This window comes from Typopeltis vanoorti, chromosome 1 (assembly GCF_054136105.1).
Source record: "Typopeltis vanoorti isolate ZY-2024b chromosome 1, IOZ_Tvanoo_1.0, whole genome shotgun sequence".
NCBI classification, from domain to species: domain Eukaryota; kingdom Metazoa; phylum Arthropoda; class Arachnida; order Uropygi; family Thelyphonidae; genus Typopeltis; species Typopeltis vanoorti.
Window position 1 is genome coordinate 108711991 of NC_143549.1, and position 22207 is coordinate 108734197.

At 36.0% G+C, this 22207-nt stretch overlaps 1 protein-coding gene and 1 pseudogene across 10 annotated transcripts in view; one reads left to right on the forward strand and one right to left on the reverse strand.

Moving 5' to 3' along the window:
* The window catches only part of LOC150110302 (F-box/LRR-repeat protein 20), a 325839-nt gene that overhangs the window by 245208 nt on the left and 58424 nt on the right, over positions 1-22207 (reverse strand). The window lies entirely within an intron of this gene.
* On the forward strand, positions 17954-18123 carry LOC150110303 (U2 spliceosomal RNA; annotated as a pseudogene).

Sequence of the window (22207 nt, forward strand, 5' to 3'; positions counted from 1 at the left end):
ACAGAGGATTGCTGCAATAATGAGAAGGACACTGACCTGCAGAGATAAAGGGGTTATCATTCTGTTGTATAAGACTCTGATCAGACCACACTTAGACTATTGTTCTCAGATCTGGTCCCCAGGATTTGAAGGGGATAAATTAACTGTGGAACGGGTACAAAGGTGGATAACAAAGATGGTGTCAGAACTGTACAATGTTAGTTATGAGGATCAACTGAGGGAGTGTGGACTGCAAAGTTTGGTGGATAGAAGGAGGAGGGTGATATGATTGAGACTTCTAAACTGTTGAGAGGTGGTTACAGTGTTGACACTGGGGAGTTCTTTCGCTTGGTTGAACAGCAGGAAGGAGTCATGACAAGGGGCCATCCCTGGAAGTTACGAAAGGAAACTGTGAGAAAGAGGGTGAGGAGTGGTTTCTTTGCATTGAGGGTGGTTGAACCATGGAATGCATTGCCTGATAGAGTGGTGAGAGCAGGAAAAGTCAATGCATTTAAGGAGTGGTATGATAGACTGTGTTTCCTAGGAGGGACTCCCTCGATGAGTCTTGATAGACTTGTGTTTCTTAGAAAGAACCTCTCACTATGAGTCTTTTGACTCCATGGAGGTCTGAATAATAATAATAATAATGCTTTGAAACAATTTTGAGATCATCATCATTAAATTCCTGAAATATATCCTTATGGGGCATACAGGATATTATAATAGTACTACATGAAAATGTATTACATACTTCTGATCAATTAACCCCAATGATCTCATCTGTCAAGGCTCCAAATATCAGATCTTATATTTCTGTCTTCAAAGACACTTTTTCTGTATCAATCCACCTAGATCGATCACAGTCTTCCTCTGGGTCTTTTTTTCTTCCAAAGAACACTTGTTTTGGAATAAGAGAGAAATTAGTCAAAACACCAAACTAGCAGTATACAAGATAGTGTTCAAATCAGTACAACCCATTCTGTTTAAGTGACCATACCACTAGCATTCCTGAATGCTAGCAATGTCAAGTTCTTTCCTAATATCCTCATTTTTAATATGATATAATGCCATTGATGCCATCTGTTACTCTCTTAATCTTTCTCAGAACTCCCATATGTGGAGTCTCCAGTGTTTGATCAAGTTTTATTTCTAACCCAGCTCGCAGATCCATCATCATCATCAATTTCCTAATATGTATCCTCAAGGAGTATTCCTACTATAACAGCACTACACGATTAAGTTTACATTATTATTAATTTTTTATCCACAATTTCCCTCCAAATTAGTTTATTACTTGTCAGCACACCAATATTGTCATATCTAACATTTCATGCTTCTAAGGCAATTCTGACTGAATCAATAGAAATAAACATCTATGATTAATCATGTAAAAATGCAAGCACAGAGATGATTTTGTAAAACTTAAATGAAACTTAAATATCAAACCACTATGCAAGAACAAGCAAGCAGCTGAAATATAAAGTAAATCCACCAAAACAAGAAATGTTATTTGATATTAGCAAATAATATAAAAAAACAGCATGTAGATGACGATCAGTCAAAATCTTTGCATTACATCATGGCCGAAATGATTGCACTGGATAACAGGCCATACTCAATTGTTCAAAACAGTTTCAGGAAATAAGGAAGGTTTGTTATTAGAGGAAATGAATGCAATATTTGTTTTGATCTTTTTTTTTTTTAAATAAATGTTCCCTATAATATTTAGTGGGCATTTTTCAATGGAGAATTGAAATGCTCACTAAATAATGAATGGAGATTTGTCCTAGATGGAGAAAGCTGACTCTAGAGGTAGGATGCAACACGATGGAAACTTGGAGCAAAGGTAGAGAGCTGCATGCACTTTGCCACCTTCCAAAAATCAGTTGATCTTATAACTGGTATCAAATTTTAAAATGATTAGAATGGATGCTATACTTTTCAATTCTTAGCCTTTTAGCTAAGATAAGTGTGTACTATCCATTCTTATCGGCTTAATATTAATGTAGATTGTGCAGCTATGGAAATAGAGAACTAGTGTGCGTAAATGTTATATGTCATAGGACAAAGTGTGAAATTGAAAAATTGCAATAAGGGCAAGAGTTTGAAGTAATTTTAAACATTAATTTTTTTTTAACCTTATTGATTGACATATGGGGGGACAGCTCCCCCTCCCCTTTTTCACTAAGCTTTGTTCTATATTGGTATTAAAAATAGGAGCTACATAAATTTTCAGGCATTCAAATTATTATAATTAACATCTGACCTCCATGGAGTCAGAAAGTCATTGTGGGAGGTACACACTATTGCACACAATGCTCATCCAACCGTGCCTTAAACTGATTCAATGTATGTACATTCACAACACTTAGGCAATGCATTTCACTCACCAATCACTCTCCATGCAAAGAACTCCTCACTCCTCTGCTCACACCCTCCTTATACAGTATCTAGTGATGGCCTCTTGTTCTATCCCCTCCCTCCTCTGCCATTCTATGAAAAATCTCTTCCTTGTCAACCTGATAACAACCCCTGACTAGCTTATATGTCTCAATCATATCTTTCCCCCTTCCTTCTATTCAAAAGGCTTTGCAACTTACATTCTCTCAATCTGTCCTTGTACTCCACATTCCAAAGACCACTGAACACCTTTGTGAATCTTCTCTGCACCCTTTCCAACATATCCTCATCAACCATGAAAACCTGATGACCAAATCTGTGCACAATAATCCATGAGACCTGAGCGAGGCCTTATACAATGGCATCATAACCTCTCTATTTCTGCATGTCAGGGTCCTCTACATCATTTGCCATTATCCTATGTGATGTCTTCACAACTTGTGCAATATGGCCCATGAATTTCACGTCCTTGTCCACCATTACTCCTAGATCTCTCATCTCCTCTACTTCTGTTAAAGTTTCCCCACCAAGTGTATACTTCACATTCCATTGTTGCTTACCAAATTTCAAACCTAACACTTTGCAATGTTGAACTGACAGTTCCACTTACCTACCCATTCATGCAAGTCCTCTTGTAAGACCATAACATCTGCTTGACTCTTCACATTACTCTTCCCAGTTTGCATCATCTGAAAACAGTTGCATACCACTAGTTAAACCCATCCCAATATCAATTATATACAAATTGAAATCCCAATAACAACATATGAATTGAACAACAATGGTCCCAAAAATGACCCCTGCGGCACACCACTAGTGACCCTCCTCTTTCAGGATACTGCACCCCTATATACAACTTTCTGATACCTATCTGACAGCCAGTCACTGATCCAACTCAGAAGTCTGTTATCCAATCCCATTTGTTTCAATTTATTTATCGGCTTGTCATGTGGCAGTCTATCAAAAGCTTTGGCAAAATCTAAGTACACCAAAGTCACCTTGTTATAGTACATATGTTAGTGAAACATGATCTCCCTTTAACAAACCCATGCTGATAACCACACAGAATACTGCTGTTATCAATCCATTTCTGCATCCTGCTTCTCACAAATCTTTCCAGTACCTCCACCACAACTCCAGATATACAGATTGGCCTATAATTTGAAGTTACAGCCTTATCACCACATTTGTGCAGTAAATTTACCTGTAAGTTATTGGAAGACTTTGGAAAGAGCATAAATATTGTGCAGGTAGCAAAATGTTACAGGACAGAAAAATCTTGAAAATGATACAGTTATATACTTTAAATAAGATATTATACAGACAATAAATACCATATACAAATCATCCAGTGTTCCAGTTTTGCTGGAAGCTCACATTTCCTGGAGGATATATCTAGGCCGCAAACTTATCATGGGTCTATTGTTTGCCCAAATGAAATTAACACATAAAAAACGATCCCTTATTCTAAGTTATAACAACAAATCTACATTAACAAAATATCAGAAAAATAAAAACTGACAAACGTTTTCGAAAAGGAGAAACTATATTGTCATATGTGGAAGATCATAGTCATTTTCTGATATACCAGAGATTAGTCCACATTTAGGATTCGATCTGTTTCCAATCAACTACCACTTTCCAAATTGATACACATTGATATCTATTATTTGTCACGTCACTGATTTGATCACATTCTGAATTTTGATCTGGTAAAGCGCTCCTCAAGGGCTCGCTTTAGTGAGTATGGGAGTGGCAGGCCTGAGGTGCCTGATGCTGTACCATGCCTTACTTCACATAATATACATCTATTATATTATCTGCAAACAAGTCCCTACTCTTCTTTCTTTCTTGCCTTATCTCTCCCAATACTATTAGAGTATTCGACGGCTAGAGGTGAATCTTTACTATTTCTTTCGTCTCATGCAGTGGGAGTCTGTCTTCTTCCCTAGATATTTGCCTTACCTAGTATGCTAAAGACAAGAGAGGAGACAGGAGCACCTGTCTATATCTACCCATATCACATTATGGAGAGAGTCATATAGCATTCTATGCCAGCTTGGTTGTTACCTGGAAAAACTACCACCACTGCCAGGGACGATGGTGGAAAGTCTGCTACTGGTAGTATATGGACCAACAAAGAGAACTCTTTTACAGCTCAGAAGTTTTATGGTTGGTACCTGGAATGTCTGAACATTCTTCAAAAGGTAGTCAAACTACTACACAATATGAACATTCATGTTATAATTGGTTGAATTGAAGAGTGTATTGATGACTTCAACAGACAAATAAACTCAGTGATAAAATAAATTCCAAATAAAGACTATCTAATTGTCTAAGGAGACTGGAATGCAAAAATTGGTATAGATACTGGAAGCATCTATACCAATTATACACACAGCTCATCATATCGTGCTTTAGACACACTGAAAGTCTCTGCAGACACTACACTCTCAGGCAAGGCATTCCAATCATTTACAACTCTGCATGAAAAAAACATGCTTCTCACTCCCCTACTCACACCCTCTTTATACAGCTTCCAGGGATGATTTCTGGTTCCCCCCATGATCTCCCACTATTTTCTGTAGAATCTCTCCAGCATTGATCCTATAACAACCCCTTAATAACTTGTAGGTCTCTATCATATCTCACATCTTCTTCCTGTCCACCAGACTCTGCAAGTTGATTCTTCTCAATCTTTTCATACTCGATATTCCAGAGGTTAGAAACTACCTTAGTCAGTCACCTCTGGACCCTTTCCAACATCTCTTCATCCTTCTGAAAACCAGGTGACCAAATCTGGGCACAATGGTCCATGTGTCGTCACTTAATCAAGGCCTTATACAATGGAACAAGAATCTCCCTACTTCTACAAGTCAGTGTCCTCTGCATCATTCCCAGAAGCCTTTGTGTTGGCTTCACAATTTTGGCTATGTGCCCCCTAAATTTCAGATCCTTATCCACTATCACCCCAGATCTCTTATTTCCTACACCACCGACAATATATCCTCACCAATCATAAATTCTGCATCCCATTCGAGTTTTCCAAATTTTAAAACCTTACATTTTGCAACTTTGAACTAACAGCCCCATTCCCGTGCCCAATCACTCAATTTATTCAAGTCTTTTTGTAAGGCAGAACATCTTCTCTACTCTTCATGGTTCGTCCCAACTTTGCATCATTTGCAAACAACTGAATATCTCCACCCAAATCTTCACCAATATCATTAATATACAAGTTAAATAGCAATGGCCCTAAAACAGACCCTGAGGCACACCACTAGTAAGTTTCCTTTTCCTGGATATTGCTACCCCATACACAACTTGTTGATACCTATCAGATAGCCAGTCTCCAATCCAATGCACCAATCTGATATCCAATCCCTATCCACTATAGTTTGACTATCAAATTATCATGGGGTAATCTATCAAAAGCCTTTGCGAAATCTCAGTATATTACTGTGCATCCTTCTCTGCCCATGGAAGTGGTCACCTTATTGTAATAAGGGAGATCATGTTTAAGTAGATTACTTAAACATGACCTCCCTTTAGCAAATCCATGTTGTCCATAAAAGATAATACTATTGTTTTCAACCCAATTCTGAATTCTAGTTCTCACAAGTTTCTCCAACAACTTAAATAGAACACCTGACACACAGATAGGCCTATAGTTTGGTCCTTGAGTTCCATCACCTCCTTTATGAAGTGGCACAATCTTGCCCTCCTTAGGAACTTAACCCAGTGCAAGACTCATATTAAAAAAAATATGTTAAGGCCGTCGTCAACACTCTGGCACATTTCTTCAGAATACTTGGTGATATATTATCAAGTCCCACAGCCTTATTTACATCTAGTTTGCTCAACTCCCCATACACCTCTTGCTCACTAACAGTCAGTCTCTCTTCCCAATCATCAACTGCTCTCAATCTCTCCATGAAGTCACATTCACAACATTGAAAGACCTTTATGAACTGCTCATTAAGTATCTCCACCACACCTTCTGCAACAGCTGTCTTTATACCATTTTCTCCAATCAATGTCATCCTTCCATAGTCATTTTTTCTTTTCCTGGCTACATATCGAAAGAACTCCTTAGAATTCTTTCTTGCTTCATTAGCTAAATGCTGTTCATACCTCTCTTTAGCTACCCTTACCAACCAAGTAACCCACCTTGCCTGGTCTTTGTAGTCCTATTGGAATAGGTTATTTCCACTTCTCTTATGCTGCCTCCATAACGCCCTTCTTTCCTCATGCTCTTATCGCATGCTTAATCTCTTTATTCATCCATTTCACGCCCACCTCATTTAACCTTCTCACCCTTGGAATACATTTAGACAATGGATCTACTAGATAGTTTCTGAAACTCCCCAAGCTACATTGATCTCTTTTCTAGCTAACTCCTCATTCCATGCTACATGGAATGAGGAGTTAGTCTGAGGTAGTTGTCCCTCAAAAACTCAAGAAACTCATTTTCTTTACTTCCATTTGCTATCTCATCATCCCAGTCTATATTGCCACAGTTAAAATCACCCATAATAATTAACCTTTAATTTGCTTGGCTATTTTGATTATACATTTCATAGTCACTACCATCCACCTTTGGTGGTCTATAACAACATCCAACCAAGTATTTCATTCCATTCATCTCTATTTCACACCATACTGCCTCAAAACCACTGGCACTATTACCCTCTTGCATCTCTACTTTGTATGGACATAACTCTTTCTCTATAATCAATAGCACTCCCCCTACCTTTTTACCCCTTCTATCTTCACGAAACACATATTCTTCCATCTCTATTCCTGTCAGGATGTCGTCCTCATCTAACCATGTCTCACTTATTTCAACAATTTTTGGGTGAACAGACTCAATTAGTGCAACCATTTAATCTGCCCTGTTTCTTACACTTCTAGCATTTCAGTGGTTTGACTGGATCTACAGCTAGTTTCACTGATAACACTCATTTGATGTGATCTCTCTATGCTCGACTGGGGCCATTTCCCTTTCTGCTTATTCATTTTAGAATCCTCTTTAATTCCAACTGTTTCCACTTGATCCAAGGTCATCCCATTCGTTTCCTGTCTACACATACTCTCACATCCTCTTGGAGCATCCACCTTTCTCACACTGTGTACCCATCCACCCTGAGCCTTCCTATTTCCCTGTTCATATTGCATACCCATTCTCTCAATTTCTTGCTTATGTCACTTACTTCCTCATTCATAACCATCTCTTCAATCTCTCCTGCTCTTTCACATCACTTCCCACTTGATCTGATTCATTCTCTGTACTCACTTCTCTACCTTCCAGCAAGTCTCTACAAGCAACTCACACCATAACCAATCAAATGCAGTCCATCGCTCCCATACAGTTCACTTCATCCTTCAAACTCATTCCACACATTAACAAATTGTACTCCCCTCTCTTCATACATTTCAGCCAACATATCATTCATAATCTTTGCTCTCCACCTCATCTCGCCACAGTCATAACCAGGCAACATGCTTACTACTCTTCCTGTCACACTATTCCATTGAAGCAGCCTCCCGATATCCATTCTGACGTGCTCTTTGTCTTCTGTCAAGTCAACTCCTTTGCTCGCTCCCTCCTCATATCCAATACCTCAATCACTCTAACTCATTGTACTGCCTGGAAAATATACATACCTTGTGCATCCTCTCATCAAGCACACCTTTAATAATGGAGTCACCATACAACACCACTCGCTCGTCTTTCGCTAACTCTTTCGTACCTACTTGATTTGTTTTAATAGTTTCCACCTGAATTTTCTTAATTTCACTCCACATCCATTTCATCTCTTGCCTCATTCAACCTAATTCAACTTTTGAATCTCGCATCACATTCTCTCTATCATTCAATCTTTCTAATTTTCGAACTCTCTACTCTCGCTTCACACTCTCACTCATCCTTTTGAGTTTCTGTACACTCAGTCCACTGAGTCCAACTTTCACTTTAATTCATTCATTCTTTCCATTTTTCCCACTTTCGAACCATGCGTCACTATTTCCAGATTCATTCATTCATTCTTTCGATTTTTCCAACTTTCGATCCTTTCGTTCTCTCTCATTTCCTTCCACCACATTCGCCTCGCTTTCATTCTTTTTACCATCCATTATGGTTTTCAAATCACTCGTTTTCTTTTTCAATGATTATTTTAACAATTTTTCTCCTTTCTTTCACACCATGCTTCTCTTTCAAACGAGCACTCATTCTTCCCGTGACATTCTCGCTACTAACACTTTATGTCATCATTCATATTAGCACTCATCAAATCCTCGTTTAGCTCACACTTCGCACATATCCTCCTTCCATCATCCTAAATGTCCACAAACTATCTATGTAATCAAAAGAATAGATGTAGCACACCTCGCACTTCACGAAACGACTGAGGTCTAAGTTAAAGTATGGACTGACAAAGCTGCTGCCATCTTTCCTCTGCCGGTTACTACTCTAAGGGACAAAAACAACAAATTTGTAACTAAGTTTAAGCAAAATATCCCACACTCTAATAATACTAGTAGCATACAACTTTTATAGCAGCTCTTACTCAAAAACAATCACTCATATGCAATTAATTATTCCAAGTATAACTTATCTGAATCCGGGGCTCTTCTTACACACCACCGCTCCCGTTGTGGTGCATTTGGTTTCCAATGACAGCTGATGCAAACATTGATTTTGCCATTCAAAAATAATTAACAATTACAAATACTTTATAACCCCATAAACCATCAAAAAAGTGGACAAGACATGAACTTCACCTAATCGAGCTGCCTACAATTTAATTCATTACATACCTATTTAGACAACACACAAAGCATCAATTACCCTTTCTAAGACTAAATTTTTTCCAGGAGCCAATGTGGCAGTGACCACAACATAGTCATTGGGTTATTGATACCTTGAAGATAAAATTAAAACAAATAAAAGGTAACCAAAAACAAATTAAGAAAAAGACAGTGTTGAGAAACTGGAATCAGCTCATATCAGAGAACAATATAAATCCCACATTACTAATTCCTTGAATATCTTCCATGAAGAATTCAAAAGTATCAAAAATGAATACAAACCATTTTTCAAAGCAATTTTAGAAGCAGCTGACATAATAGGAAAACTTTCAGGATAATCAAGCTCTGGATTACAGGAGACATTTTACAACTATGTGATCAAAGGAGAACATTAAAATTCAGTATAAAAAAAGAATAATGATAGCAGAGGAAAATATAAAGAACTAAACAAAATAATAAGAAATAAAATTAAAATAGCTAAAACCAACTGGATTCTGAACGAACATGGAAAGATTGAAAGTAACTACAAAGACACACTCCTAGAAGTGCTTTTCAAATGATAAGTAGATTAACAAAATCCTTCCTAATACTAATGGGTCAGTTCAAGGTAAAAATGGCATTTTTGACTGGAAAGGATGAAAACTTGCAGGATTGGTATGATTACTTAGCTAACCTTTTCTCAGAAGACATCTGCCTTGAAAACATAATACAATTGACACTGGATGAAGGAGACTTCCCTATTTTAAGAGAAATAGAAGCAGCAGCTAATTCTTCAAGAAGGGAAAATCGCCAAGCATAGTTGGAATAACTACCGAAAGCAGAGGTTGGGGGTGGGGGGGGAGAACATATCATTGATGCCTAATTGAAAATTTGTCAAGATGTGTGGAACAATGAATCATGGCCTAAAGATTGGTGCACCTCTGTTCTGATTCCTACTCCTAAAAAAGGAAATAGTAAAGTAGCAATTACAGAGCCATCACTTTAATCAGTCATCAAAACAAAATTTTCCTAAAAATCTTACTCTAGGACTGAGAGGAATATTGAAAGCATACTTTCAGAGAAACAAGCAGGATTCTGTAAAAACAAGAGTACAATAGATCACTTATTCACAATACATCTCACTGGAGAAATTATACTGAATGTAATAAAATACTGTATCACAATTTTATAGATGTACAGAAGGCCTTCGACATTGTGGAGAATACTGAACCAGTATGGAATAGATAATTAAATAGTATCCCTAATTAAAATTCTTTACCATTCCTCAGAAATGTTAACAAAAATCAATGACAACTATAGTAAGCCTTTTAAAATGGAAAGAGGTGTGCATCAAGGCTACATACTTTTGATGCTTTTTAACCTATATTTGGAATATGTAATAAACTTAGTGATTAATCAATGAAAATTAGTGAAAAATCAATCTCGAATTTGTCAAATGACAGTGATCTAATAGCAGAGAATGAACATCAATTACAAGAATTAACAGACAAAGTTTCTAAGATACTAAATGATTATGGATTAAAGATCAGCATTCATAAATCAAAAACGATGCCTTTAGGCAATAAGCCTATGAAAATTTTGGTTAATGATGAAAAACTGGAAGTAGTAGAAAAATTCACCTACTTAGGGAAGCATAAAATACATATGGTTGGTCTAAACATGATATTAAAGCACTCATTGCTAAAGCAACTATTGCCCTTAGAGGTTACAGCCACTTTGGAAGAATTATAAAATATAGCTAGCTACTAGACTATTTCATCAATACTTCTGTTAACTGTGTCTTACATACAGATGTGAGGATTGAAAACACTGCTAAAGGAATACGAGTAAAGACTATTGACCTTTGAGATGAAGTGCTAAAGAAAAATTTTGAAACTATCACTCACTCACTCACTCACACACACACACACACACACACACACACACACACACACACACACACACACACACACACACACACAGCACATATAATAAATGACAAGGTTAGAAAGGAAATCCCTTCATTGTCAGAACACAAGAAAATATCATAAAATATGTCCAAAACAGCTCAAATGGTTAAGCCACGTAGTTAGATTAGACAGTTTACCTAAAATAGCACTAGAGGACTGGCCTCCTGGTAAAAAACACTGGGGAACCTAGAATCACCTGGATAGATAATATTAGAAAACGGACTAATTCTTTGTTCTTCATCTTAAGGAAATCCCAAAACAAATACCTGGAGAGAGAGATCTTGTTAGGAGTGTCACCTTTATAGTGCCCCCAATGGTCTACAGACTATGGGTGAAGAAAAAGAAGAAGAAAGAACTTCTAACTCATCAGCCTGATGGGTTAAGGGAAAAGTACTTCTATTCCTCAAAACAACGAGTTATAGGTTTGAATCCCACTGCAGGCAACGACATCTGGAAATATTTTTAGGTGGGAGATGGATTTCATAACTTGTGGTAACACCATCACTTCCCTTAGAGGGGAAAAGGAGGCTCAAGTAGCTTGAAATGCTTCCATTTTGTCTTTAGAGTAGTGTTTCTGAATAATGTAACCCTCAATCCACCTAGTGTATTAATGTGTGATAGGTTACAACCTTCTTTAAGGAGTAAGATTCACTTTTGCATCAACTCATCTGATGATTTTCCTCTGGGCCCTTTTCTTGCCACTTTGCTTCATTCTTTCTATTCTAATCTTTCGTCTTCCATTCTCTAAGTGATACATCTCTTTTCAGATATTCTTATAATTCTTGAATATTATAATATAGCACCTTCATAGACCAAGAAGCAGGGCTGGCCATCTCGGGGGGGGGGGGCATTGCACCCACCGCACCCCACGATCGAGTGGGCACGGTTGGTACACATTTGCGGAAACATTTTTTTTTCTTCTTCTTCTAATTTTGCTTATAACTAAAGGGATTTCATCGACAGGATTTTAGGGACCCAGGCAATAATATCTCTGTGTTTCTCTATTATATTAGGGTTTTTGCTTAACCCTTTTGATGAGTTTATGCAGTGTATAAAAATTAACAAACATGATTTCGTTTTTACCCTAAAATGCCTGATTCATCATTAGTTTTTTTCAAATCTGTTACACATTTATATCATTTGGCTCGTTATCGAAACCATTGAAAAAATATTTATTATATTCTTTATATATGGTTAGTTTAGAGCAGGGGTGGACAACCCTTAACATGCCTGCCAAAAATGGCATGGCAATGACTTTTTTCCAGCATGCAACCCAGGGCTCATCTTAAAAAATAATTAAATAAAAAATACATTTCAAACATCTTCACTGACACATATTTTAACTTAATATAATACAATTTTATTAAGTACAGCTATACCAAATAAAAATGCAACAATTAATTAAACTCTACCAATGGTTTCATAATAATAAGCAATAAGAAAATTAGAAACAAACATCCTATTTCCAAGCCATCGATATATCTCCGTGATATACTGATGTACAAGTTTTGTCCAGTTCAGTTGTTGCATTATTCGTCAGGCATCCAGACGTGGCATGACTCCTTTACCATCATTTGATATATATTTTCATGTTTCGTAAAGAACGTATCCGTTTTCTAAAGTGTATTTGGATTTGGATTTTATTAAATTGTAAGTCATTAAAATATGGATTGGAAAGTATTTATTGTCAATTAATATGTTTAACTTATTAGATATAAAAGCAAATTTCCTTTACATTGATTTTCAGAAACTAAAGTTTTCAGTTTTTTTGTAAAATCCCATATATATTGCAATTGCTATTTCCTGCCTAGAGAGCAGTTTCCTTGTGTGCATCCTACCCAAATAGCACCATCTGCTTTCCTATTATTTCAAGCAAAAATTAGCAGTAATTTACAAGACTTGAGATACTTGAACAATCCTTCACAAATGACTAATGAACAGACAGCCATGGTACTAGGCCAGTAAAGATATGTGCATATGATTGGTGCGGTATTAACAAAAGATCGCACGAGTCAAAAATAAAAGTCAGCAGACAATTTTTGAATTGAAATGCTAATTCTCTTCAACCAAATTCAAAATTCAATATCTGAAAGTGCTATAACAATATTCACTATATATTTCCTAGTTTTAACACGTTTACAAATTTTAACACTTTGTTGATTTTTATTGTTGCTCTGCATTTGAGCTGGGGGGGGGGGGGAACAAACTCCCACACAACTAGTTTTTAGTGTTTGCCAGTGCAGCATATGGTTTTGCTTGCGGATAAATAGCACGGTTTTTGGGGAAGGGACATGCGATTCATTAGTTAGTGCCAGTTTTATCCCAGCTGTCTCTAATTGCACTATTTGTCGAGAAATATATTACACAGACTGCAAATGTTTGTACCTTATTCAGTGATAGAATAAAACGACCCTGCTTTTCCTTGTATCTGCAGACATATTGGGTAGTATGGAGGGCGCGTAGTTTGCCACGGGAAGCGAGTCACTATTGCCATGAGATGAACGTGATTAAACTTTTTTTTCTGTGCGAGGTTACGTGAAACTTTTCAATTTCTTTTTTTTCACAAAGTAAAATCAGGGGTGCGAGTTATATACGTGAAGACCAGTTATATTCCAGTAAATACAGTAAGTTATTTTTAAAGCTATGTGAAATGTATTATCAATATTCAGGATTATGAAGTGTTGTCTGCATGTGATTAGATCTCAACTACGTTAATTTCAACTCGGTTAATAGTGATAGATAAGGGTGAAACCGATGTAGTGAAGTAAACAAACGAAAAAAATAAACACATTCCTTGAGTGTTTTCTAAAATTTTGTAATATTGTAAAAAGTATGTACATATTTAACTTTTTGTTAATTCATGGGATAAAAATATTTAATATTATTTACTTATTTGACAGGCAAAGCCTAACCCATAATGTCTATGCCAAGAAAGCATCCCTCTGGGTGTCAAAAAAGAAAATCAGCAGAAAAGAAAAAAGAAGAAAAGCAAAATCTCAAAAAGTCACAAGAATATTTGTTTTCATGGGTACAAAATAAATCTGACAACGAAATTGCAATAACTTCAGCAGTTGTGATTCAAACTTCAACTGAAGAAGAAAACTCCAAACAAGCTACACAACTTTTCAACGAAAATGTAGAAACTCTGGGATTCGTCGAAAAAGACATGTCTGATTATACAAATGTTTTGGATACAGTAAATAATGATGAAAACAATAATAACGATGATGATCAAGTGAATACAAATGATCCATGTTTGTGGCCAAATATTATAACTGATAAATTTAGATTATACTGTGTTAAAACTGGACCTAAACAACAACATCAAGACACATTCGTTAAGAATATTGAAGGTAAATCATTTTCTACATCGTACTATTTTTAAAAAATGCCAAATGGTGAAACTCAGCTTCGCAGCTGGTTAGTTTACTCAAAAGCTCAAGACAATATTTTGCTTTTGTTGTGTATTATTTTCCAAAAGAAGAGGAAAATATCAATCACAACACGATTTATAGATGGTTTTAATAAATGAAGAAAACTGTCATCTGTAATTCGAGATCATGAGCTTTCTGTTGGTCACTTTAATTCTTTTATTGCTTGGCAAGAATTATTAAAAAGGCTTAATTCATGTTTGAGTGTTGACAGAACAAATCAAATTAATATAAATAAAGAAACAATGTCTAAAATTACTATTCCAAAGAATTGTAGATGTAATTCTATTTTTAGCAAGTAATAATCTGCCATTTCAAGAATCCCATGAAACGATATGAACGCCGAATAATGGACATTTTTTAAGTTTAATAGAATTATTAAATAAATATGATCCTGTGCTAATGGATCATATAAACATAATTAAAAATATGAAAAAAAAGAATTGTGCATCATTTGTCACATTAGATTTTAAGAGGAAATTATTGCTGCATTAGATAATGAAGTCCTTAATAAAATTAAAGATGATATAAAAGCAGCCATATATTACAGTAGCTAAATAGATTGTACTCCTGATATTTCTCACACTTCAATAATTATTAGATATAAATTTTGTAGAAAAAAAATTAACTATAAATGAGTCATTTATAGGATTATTGAAGTAACTGATGTGACTGGTGAAGGACTAGCAAATTCGCTTTTAAAAAGAATAGGTGAGCTTGATTTAGATATTATGAATTGTAGAGGGCAAGCATACGATAACGGTAGCAATATGAAGGGAACATATAAAGGCGTACAATGTAGAATAATTAGTTTAAACCCTCATGCAATTTATGTACTTTGCTTATGACATTCTTTTAATTTGAGATGTTGCTTCCAGTAGCATATATCGTAAAAATTTTTTTGGAATATTGCAACGTTTATACTGCGTATTTTCTGCATCTACAAAAAGGTGGGAAATTATACAAAAGTATTTAAATATTACGCTTAAACCATTATGTGATACTCGAAAGTAGACGCAGTCAAAGCAGTGTATGCACAGTTTGAACAAATTTATAATGCCTTAGAAGAATTTATTGGTGCAATTAATGATAACACAGCAGTATCCGAAGCTAAAAGTCTACTAGATTCATCACAAGAAATGCCATTTATTTTAAGCTTATCAGTGTGGTTTACAATATTGTCAAAAATTAATGGTATCAACAAACTATTTCAAGCAAAAACAATTGTTCTTGACTCTGCTTTTAATTTAGTGAATAAAATTAAAAATGAAATCCAAAATTTAAGATCAAAATTTAACACATTTTTAGACGACGCAAAAATGATATCACGAAACTTGAATATTTCCGAAGACTTCCCTGAAAAAAGAATTCAAAAAAGAAAATGATTATTTTCCGAACTAGCAGAAGATGAAGTTTTACTAAATCCAGTAAAGGAATTTAGATGTCACTTTTTCAGTGTTGTGATTGATACTGTTATTGTACAAATAGATGAGAGATTTAAAAATATACCCAATGCTATTTCTTATTTTAAATTAATCACTGATATAAAAACATTAGAAAAAAATGAACTAGAAAACCACTCAAGGAAATTTGTAAAATATTATAGTAAAGATGTAAATGAAGACAATCCAGGAAACTGATTTGTTATGAGAATTGATCTTGGACCAAAAAAATGTAAATAACGTGCAAGACATATTGCAATATATATTAAATAATAGTTATAATGAACTATTTTCAAATGTGCTAACTGTATTGAAAATTTTCTTTACGTTACCAGTTACTATAGCAAGTGCAGAGCATTCTTTTAGCAAATTAAAATTGATAAAGAATTATCTTCGGTCAAGTATGTGCGAAGAACGCTTAAATACACTTGCTATATTAAGCATCGAAAAGGAAATTGCCAAAAATTGTAATTTTTCGGAAATGATTAATGACATAGCAAAAAAAATCGCATATTTAAATAAGCATATTAAGCAATATACGTGTTAGTAAAACTAGGCCCATAAATAGTAAACCTATTTATTTTTTTATGTGCTTAAATTAATTTTTTTTCTTACTTTAAACAATAATTAATTGTAATAGTTTTGTGCGCTAGTTGGTGAGCCCGGTTACTTTTGTTTGTGTTAAATATTTATTTATTTTAATTATTTAATACTTTTGTTTTGTGTTCAGTAAACGTTATGTTAACCTGTTATATTGCAAATGTGTTTTTTTTTTGTTTTCCTGTGCCAAAATCATTTGCAGGTAAGAGGTTTTACAATACGTTTATTACATGTTTATATATACATACACAATATAGATGTTTGTTAATGGAAGGTGTTCTCTGACATATCTCTAGCTGATTTTCTCATGTGACGGTTTTATTCCCCTCCCCCAAAATGGCCAAAAATTGCATCATTAATCTGGTGTGATATTGTGAGAATGACTGGTTGCTAGTCATAAGTTGAAGTACCTAGGAGATGGTATGATATATTAGTGAAAGCATGGGGAGATGCAAGGAAGGAAAGAGAGAGAGCAGGAGAGGGAGAAAGCAGAATATAAAAGAGTGAAAGCAGAATATAAAAGAGCGAAAGCAGAATATAAAAGAGCGAAAGCATGACAATAAGGATTTTGTATGGCGATTCATTGATAAGAGGAGTGCTTGAAGAGAGCATGATGAAATCACGTTTTCCTGGTGCCAAGATTAAAGATGTTAGTGATGCCATACGGATGCAAAGACAGACGGTGTAAGATGCTTATTTTGGCTGATAAAAATGATTTATCAGGTGACAAGCATGGTATGTGAGAAGATATGACAAGAGTTGCTAGTATATGTGAAAAAAAAGAGTGAGAAAATAAAAGTTATGAGTCTGTTATCACAGTGCGATAGAGGTGACTGAGATGGAGTGTTATGATTGCAAATGAGACAGTGTGCATGTGGAGATTGTGCAAGAAGAATGGTGGGGGAGATTGTGGATGTGTGTAGTGAATTTGATGGAAAGAAGGAAGAAAAGATTTATATGTTGCTAGTCATAAGATGATGCAGTTTCAGTACTTCAAAAATCAATTTAATTTCTTGTTGTCCATATCAGATTTTAAGCTCATAACAGATACTACACTCTTAGCTTAATCAAAAGGAAAATATTAAACTAATATCTGATATTGGCTTCAAGATATTAAACTGATTTTTGGAAGGCAACAAAGTATGAGTGGCTAGGGTCAGCTGTTTCCATCAGCAAGAAATGAAAAACATAGTCCTTGACTTACATGGATTCATAGATTATGTTTTTCATTTCTTGCTGATGGAAACAGCTGACCCTAGCCACTCACACTTTGTTGCCTTCCAAAAATCAGTTTAATATCTTGAAGCCAATGGGGCCAATATCAGATATTAAACTGAGTTTAATATTTTCCTTTTGATTAAGTTAAGAGTGTAGTATCTGTTCTTATGAGCTTAAAATCTGATATGGGCCACAAGAAATTAAATCGATTTTTGGAGGGCAACAAAGTACTTAAGACCTCCACCTTTGCTATGAGTTGCCTGGTATTGCACAACCTCAGTCCCTTCAGAGTATTGTTTCTTGGTGTTTATATCATGAGTGTGTATGATGGGTCGAGATGCAAGATATATTTTTTTTTATTGTAGGTCACAGTCAGAAAAGTTTTGAGGGGAAAAAAAAAAAACACTAGACAATATAGTCATTTGAACTTGTGCATATGGTGATGAATTTTTATAGCTACGTGGATTTAAGCAAATTAATTTAGTACTCTCAATTTTACTGGTTACAACTAGATGAAAAAGGGTTCACATTAATATGAGAAATATTATATTAGCACACATACTGGGTCTGAGACTGGAAACTTGCACACAAAATGCTTTTCATGAGCAGATGGGCCAGCAAAAGTTAGAGGGAATATTGACAGTAACCACAAAAGTATATCATACTTTGAAAAATTAATTTTATATTACATTAGCATTGATTTTTGTTTTTATAGTATTTGGTGTTTTCATAGCATTTTTTTTTTTTTGAGATACTGCAACATTAAATAATGTGAAATGGCACAGAATCAAGTTATTGGGCTACTAAGCAGTTGTCGATGTGCAATATATAGCTTCTTGCAGTCAAGTCATCCCATCCTTCCAGCGATATAGAATGTTTCCACACATGAGACTCTGGCGAACCTTGCAAGCATTGCCACCACAAAAGTATATCTTCACTGGTTGGAGGAAATGCCAACTCGACCTCTAGGTGGTAGATGTCTCATCATCCAGTAAAATACCACCATCTTGCTTATCTAGAGACCTGAAGTGGCTGCATTCATGTTTGGTCACTAGAGCAAGGGTTCCGGTTCCCCCCCACACATACTCTTCCCACATGTAGTGAGTGATATCCTCAACAACATACCAATCTCACTGTGTGTGGGGGGGAAGATTCCCCCCCCCCACACACACACAGCAAGACATTATTAATTATTATTATTACCCCAAGACCTCATGGAGTCAAAGACTCATCTCGGAGGTCCTTTTATCACACACAGCTCATCATACCGTGTCTTAAACACACTCAAACTCCTTACAGACACCACACTCTCAGGCAAGGCATTCCAATCATTTACAACTCTGCATGAAAAAAACCTGCCTCTCACTCCTCTACTCACTCTTTATACAGTTTTCAGGGATGACCTCTAGTTCTTCCCCGATCTCCCACTATTTTCTGTAGAACTTCTTCAGCATTAATCCTATAACAACCCCTTACCAACTTGTAGGTCTCTATCATATCTCCCCTCTTCCTCCTGTCCACCAGACTCTGCAAATTACATCTTCTCAAGCTTTCCTCATACTTGACATTCCAGAGGTCAAAAACTACCTTAGTCTGTCACCTTTGGACTCTTTCCAACATCTCTTCATCCTTCTGAAAACCAGGTGACCAAATAGGGTGACCTGGGCACAATAGTCCATGTGTGGCCTAATCAAAGCCTTATACACCGGAACAAGAATCTCTCTACTTCTACACATCAGTGTCCTCTGCATCATTCCTAGAAGCCTTTGTGTTGTCTTCACAATTTTGGCTATGTGTTCCCTAAATTTCAGGTCCTTATCCACTATCACCCCCAGATCTTTTATTTCCTCCACCTCCAACAATATATCCTCACCAAGCATAAATTCTGCATCCCATCTTTGTTTTTCAAATTTTAAAATCTTACATTTTGCAACATTGAACTCACATCCCCATTTATGCCCAATCACTCAATTTATTCAAGTCTTCTTTAAGGCCACAACATCTCTACTCTTCATGGTTCGTCCCAACTTTGCATAATCTGCAAACAACTGAATATCTCCATCCAAATCTTCACCAATATCATTAATATACAAGTTAAACAGTAATGGCCAAAAAACTGACCCCTGAGGCACACCACTAGTGACCTTCCTTTTCCTGGATATCGCTCTCCCCCCCCCCCCCCATACACAAACTTGTTGATACCTATCGGATAGCCAGTCTCCAATCCAATATCCAACCCCATCTGCTCTAGTTTGACTGTCAACTTATCATGAAGTACTCTATCAAAAGCCATAAAAAGATAATGTGAAAGGAATATCATGTGCATAAGGATAGTGTCATAATTCACATCCTTATGCACATCCAAAATTATAAGGAACAGGTTACAAGAGTTCCAGTTATTTCACAAAAAAAAAAACACCCAAATATGAAAAGAAACTATGCAAGCTAATCACAACCCAAAATAATTCTTTCATTATGCTGCAAAAATATAAGAAATAATGTGTGTGAAGGAATAACTGTACTGAATGCAGATGTATGCTGTTGACAGATGCAGAAGAGATTATTCAATGAATGAGTGAACATTTTACTAAAATGCACAACCTGATGCACACAACATTCAGTTCATTGTTGCCTCTTATTCGGATGAAGAAACTCAGGTGTATGAGGAGGAGGGTACTAGAACTGTAGCACAGACTGAATAAGAATTCAGCTATAGGGACTGATGGAATATCAGCAAAGATGCTAAAAAAAGTGTTCAGATGAATTGGCTGTTCCTTTGACCATGCTATATGAGTGTCTGAGCAGGGAAGATTCCATTGGAGTGAAAAGAATGCAAGATAATTCCGCATAAGGATGGTGCAAAGGTATTTCTGATTATGTGTATCAACCTATCACTATCTCTGGAGTGGTAATGAAGATTCTGCTGCAAAATGCTGCTTATGATAAGTGATGATTGTCTTCTCTCAGAGTGGAGGCTTTGGAGGCAGTGACACTAATGTTTTTGAAAGCATATATCATGTGAGGTAGAGGTGGGCAAGACAGGATATTTAGTGGGGTGTTGCTACAAGCCAAGGAGCACAGAGAGTGAGGAGCAGGAGATGTTAAGGCAGTTGAGTTTGGAAAGTGCAAGAAGAATGATTGTTATGGGAGATTTTAACTATGGCAATATAAATTTGGAAGATGAAAATGCATGAAGTAACAAGGGAATGGAATTTCTAGAATTCTTGAGAGACAAATGTCTTAGGCAACACGTAACAGAAGAAAAAAGATTCAAGAGTTTTAGATTTGGTCATAGCATCAGAACTAATTATAACTGAGATGGCGTCTCTTCCCCCAGTTGGGGAGAGAGTAAGTTTGTGACCATGTGGTTTTGACTCGGAAGATGAATAGACATGCAGGAGTATCAAAGAGAAGGGAATATATATGGAATTATAATAGTCTTAGATATCAACTTGGGGCAGTTCCATAGAGGTAGGAATTGGAAGGGTGAGATATTATTAGTGCTTGGGAAATTGCGAAGGAATATTTGTTAGCAGCAATAGTAAGCTTATTCCACGAGTGAAGATGCAGACACTATTTGGTGTAAAGTGGATGACAAACAATATCAAACAGGAACTGTTGGTGAAAAAGAGGTTATAGAAGAGATATAAGGGGGGGGGGAAGAGAGCAGGTGCATGAAGAATATGACTCAAGTCAGGAGAATGATTAATATGGTAAGGAAGACAAAACTGATATATGAGAAGAGATTGGCCCTAACATCCAAAGAAAATCCTAGGGAATTTTTTTTAGCTATGTGGCCAGTAGGAAGAGAAATGACTATGGAAGAATGACATTGTGGGATAAAAATGGGAATAGAGTGACTGATGCAGAGGGCAGTGAAGTTGTTCAATGAACACTTTATTAGAGTATTTCATCCTGGAGAAATAGGTTTTAATACCAGAGGGATAGGGCAAGTTCGAAGTTTAGAGGTGCAAGAGGAGAGTATATTTCAAATACTGAGTACTCTGGATGTCAATAAAGCTGAGGGACTGGATGGAATTTCACCCAAGGTTTTGAGAGAATGTACTAAAGAACTGACAGCTCCATTGACCTAGTTTTTCAATGAAAGTCTTGCTACAGAAAAGATATCCAAGGAATGTAAGATAGTGCCATTGCATAAGGGCAGTAGCAGACTATAAGTGCCAAATTATAGACCATATTTCATCAGTAGTTGTTAAGATCTTGGAGAAATTAGCGAGGGACCATATGAGGGTAATGTTATTGTGAGAGTCAACATGGATTTGTCAAGGGACTCTTGCTTTAGTAATATGATTGCCTTTTTATAATAACGTAACAAGAGTGGTTGATGAGGGAAATGCATATACAGCCATTTTTTTTT